Genomic DNA, 4,631 nt, shown 5'->3' with positions numbered 1-4,631 from the left:
AGTTCCTACCCCCCACTTATGTGTCCCCCATCCCCCCCTTCCATGACTTGTGAGATAAGGAAAAGCACATTTCCCAACCTTTGGTTGTGCGCTTGTGCGCATGCTTGGGGTTTTGCTGTGTGTGTGTGTGTGTGTGTGTGTGTGTGTGTGTGTGTGTGTGTGTGTGTGTGTGTGTGTCTATGTGTGTGTGTGTAGGTTGTTCATCTTGCGTCCAAAGTTAAGGTTATATTTTATACTACTTTAAAATAACACATTTTTGTTTGACTGTTTAACAAACACATCTAAAGTGTTTATACATTTAAACATTAACAAAAGCTGTTAATGACTTGTGAGATAAGGAAAGAACACTTCCCAACCTTTGGTTGTACGCTTGTGCGCATGCTTGGGGTTTTGCTGTGTGTGTGTGTGTGTGTGTGTGTGTGTGTGTGTGTGTGTGTGTGTGTGTGTGTGTGTGTGTGTGTGTCTATGTGTGTGTGTAGGTTGTTCATCTTGCGTCCAAAGTTAAGGTTATATTTTATACTACTTTAAAATAACACAATTTTGTTTGACTGTTTAACAAACACATCTAAAGTTTTTATACATTTAAACATTAACAAAAGCTGTTAATGACTTGTGAGATAAGGAAAGAACACTTCCCAACCTTTGGTTGTGCGCTTGTGCGCATGCTTGGGGTTTTGCTGTGTGTGTGTGTGTGTGTGTGTGTGTGTGTGTGTGTGTGTGTGTGTGTGTGTGTGTCTATGTGTGTGTGTAGGTTGTTCATCTTGCGTCCAAAGTTAAGGTTATATTTTATACTACTTTAAAATAACACATTTTTGTTTGACTGTTTAACAAACACATCTAAAGTTTTTATACATGTAAACATTAACAAAAGCTGTTAATGTCTTTTCTTTAAAATTTACAAGTCTATTTTGTGTGGTTTTTCACAATAAGACTCATGAACGACTAAGTTAGCGGTCCTATACTTTCACAGACCTAAAGTTAAACTCTAAAGCCCCTGACCACCAGTGTGTGTGTGTGTGTGTGTGTGTGTGTGTTTGTGCACATGAGCATGAATATACATTTACTGAAAAAACATATTTATTAAAATAACTAAGGCTTTATTATGTCAATTTTTTTTTTTAAATAATTCCAGCAGATAAATGGGGTCGTTATAGTCAATCTGTAGTCTCCCTGCATAGTGGATGACTGCTGACACTGTTGAATTTGAACTATGTTTCATAACTATCAAACAATATGCAGCTCCGTTACCGTTGTCAACTTAGCATTGTACTCCAGCAAGCATCTCAGATCAAGCTTGTAGATTATATAAGCTGGGGCCGTGGGTACCTTGTAGGATGTCTTTATTAAAATAACTAAGACCTTATTCTTTAAAGTTTTTTTTATGTGTATTTGCAGCATGGTGCTAAATGCAGCTTACTGGTTCCTATTAAATGTAATTAAATAATCATGTACACCTTCTTTAAATATAATTAAATAATCATGTACACCTTCTTTAAAATAACAAGACTATATCCTAAATTCTTACACCCCTGCCTGATTCCACAGTTCCTACCCCACACTTATGTGGCCCCCCTCCCACCCTTCCATGACTTGTGAGATAAGAAAAGCAGACTTCTGCCTGCCTGGTCGGTCATTTCTAGCTGCTATTTAGGTTCTTCCTCAAATCCTGTTGCGTAAATGACTTATATCCCACTCATATTAATTTAAAATTTCGCTATAAGAAAACAATCCTTATACATTTTAATAAAAAACGTGAACTATATATGTTTGGTGTTTTTTGATTGAGCAAACTCTCGTGTTTTTGTGTGCGTGTCCGATACAACTGTAGTTTGTATCAACTTTTTTTTAGTTTGACCTCCGGGGTGTGTGTTTGTCCGCATGCGCGTGAATAAACATTTACTGAAAAACATATTTATTAAAATAACTAAGACTTTATTCTGTCAAAGTTTTAAAAAATGTGTTTTGATGCATGTCACTAAATGCTGCTTAATAGTACCTAACCGGGGCTGCTCCCCCAGAGACAGTTGCTATGCTGCTTAATAGTACCTAACCGGGGCTGCTCCCCCAGAGACAGTTGCTAGTCCATTTATTCTTTTAAAGACTACTGATTCCAATTTGGTGCCATATGCTTTTATCTTGTAGGCCGTAGGATAGCTCCGTTTCTACCAGCTATAGGCCATGGTACGTCTGGGCTATTATGCTTAAATTCTTTATTAATTAGCGTTGGCTATGTGCTTTATAACACTGCTGATTCAGGTCTCTTGTAGATTTTCTCTTGACCGGTCAGCGCAGTCTCTCTCTCTTGTACATAGAAAAAACAGAGAATACCTATTATTAGAATGTTATTTTTAATTTAATTTAATTTAATTTAATTAATTAGCATTTTTATCACGCGAATAAAAGAAATAATATACTCACCGGGTAAGGCCTGGATGAACCTCTTTGGCTGGCAGGAAGGGTAAGACCTCGAAGATACTTGTGCCTCTGCCCTAGGAGGAATAGGCCCCCCCGCTCGCCGCAATACAATTTAATTGTCTCTGTCACCCCATATCTGCACGGTCATGTATGACAAACAAAACTATAAACAGAATTTACTGGCGGGGAAATTGTCAGACTTGATGTATGACCAGGTGGTACGGCCTTGATGATGCTACTCGTGCCTGTGTAAGAAAATTATCTGTAATTTGGGACGTATGTGAAAACAAAACTTTAAACAGAATTTACTGGAGGGCAAAAGTGTCAGACTCGATGTATGGCCCGCGTGGCCGGGTAGGGGGGCGCCTCGATGGCCAGGTGGCACGGCCCTGCAGAATTTACTGGCGGACAAATTGACAGACTCGATGTATGTCTCGACTTATGACCTTTACAAATTGGCGCCATACGCCGATGTGATACAAACGCTTGCGTGAGGAAAAAACACACGGTCAAAACTAGCGCCGAGCGTTTTTATTGGACGATAGACCCTGCACCTCCTCCTCTCATTCTTTGCTCCAACTTTACCATTTTATCCCACAGTCTCTCACAGTTTCTCTCAGACTCGCGCAGCAGCACGCCTCTCAGCTCTCCCGCATCGCTCTCTCCGAGGATTATCCAAAGCCGTGCGGACCTTTCCGCGCTACCGCACCAGTATGTGAATAAGTCCTTTGCTGATTCTCCGAAGCCCGGGGACCTTACCACGCTACCGCACACCGTACGCTCGCGCTCCATCAGGTAACCCACCCCCCCGCTCACTCCCGCCCGCGCACCACAAAATAATAATAATAATAACTTATTCAAATAACACACGCTCATAAGCACTCTCATCAATATCATTTTTAAAATAATACACACTCATAAGCACTCTCCTCAATATCATTTTAAAATAATAAACATTTAAAATAAGCATTTAAAATAATAAATAATTAAATCCAAATACCATTGCAGCACTAACACAACCAACCCAGGCCCCCTAAGCCACAATCATTTAAAATAATAAATAAATAATTAAATACAAATACCATTGCAGCAGTTACACAACCAACCCCCCGGGGAAGAAGACAAAAAAAAATATTTAAATAAATAATTAAATCCATATGCTATTGCGTCAGTTACACAACCAAGCTCAACCCACTACAACATAAGCTCCGCCCACTGAACTTTTGAACGTGACCTTTGACCCGACCTGTCAATTTGACAAAAGCGGTATTCCATCTCTCTCTTATATATATATATATATATATATATATATATATATATATATATATATATATATATATATATATATGGGTGTATCGAGACTAGATGGTCATTATGGATAACTAAGGTGCACTAAAATTGGGTGAGCAGGCAAGGCATGTCACCCAGGTTGTGTGACAATTATTTTATATATATGTATATATATATTCCATCCACCATCCCTCTTTTATGGAGAACTGCGTTATTTTTATTGTCTATTGCAAAAAAAAAAAAAAAAAAACAATACATATATACATATATATTTATGGGTGTATCGAGACTAGATGGTCATTATGAATAACTAAGGTGCACTAAAATTGGGTGAGCAGGCAAGGCATGTCACCCCGGTTGTGTGACAATTATTTTATATGTATGTATATATATATTCCATCCACCATCCCTCCTTTACGGAGAACTGCGTTATTTTTATTGTCCATTGCGAAAAAAAAAAACTATATATATACATATATATTTATGGGTGTATCGAGACTAGATGGTCATTATGGATAACTAAGGTGCATTCAAATTGGGTGAGCAGGCAAGGCATGTCACCCAGGTTGTGTGACATTAATTATTTTATATATATGTATATATATATTCCATCCACCATCCCTCCTTTATGGAGAACTGCGTTATTTTTATTGTCTATTGCAAAAAAATAACACAAAAAAACTATATATATATATACACACATATATATTTATGGGTGTATCGAGACTAGTTGGTCATTATGGATAACTAAGTTGCACTAAAATTGGGTGAGCAGGCAAGGCATGTCACCCAGGTTGTGTGACAATTATTTTATATAAATGTATATATATATTCCCTCCACCACCCCTCCTTTACGGAGGACTGCTTTATTATTAATATCCATTGCGAAAAAAAAACACAAGAAAAAGAAAAAATATCTATATATA

The 4,631-nt window shown here is 37.8% G+C and overlaps 1 long non-coding RNA gene across 1 annotated transcript; it reads right to left on the bottom strand.

The window, feature by feature from the left end:
• Positions 1-1,911: 1,911 nt before the first annotated feature.
• On the bottom strand, positions 1,912-3,578 carry LOC125730366 (uncharacterized). Its single transcript, XR_007390708.1, has 2 exons — positions 2,419-3,578; positions 1,912-2,301 (listed from the first exon to the last, which is right to left on the bottom strand). It is a non-coding gene; the product is annotated as an uncharacterized LOC125730366 (long non-coding RNA).
• Positions 3,579-4,631: the final 1,053 nt, after the last annotated feature.

The sequence above is a fragment of the Brienomyrus brachyistius genome, unplaced genomic scaffold (assembly GCF_023856365.1).
Source record: "Brienomyrus brachyistius isolate T26 unplaced genomic scaffold, BBRACH_0.4 scaffold1196, whole genome shotgun sequence".
Classification (NCBI taxonomy): domain Eukaryota; kingdom Metazoa; phylum Chordata; class Actinopteri; order Osteoglossiformes; family Mormyridae; genus Brienomyrus; species Brienomyrus brachyistius.
The sequence above is the reverse complement of the archived record's forward strand: the minus strand, read 5'-3'. Positions and strand labels throughout refer to the sequence as shown.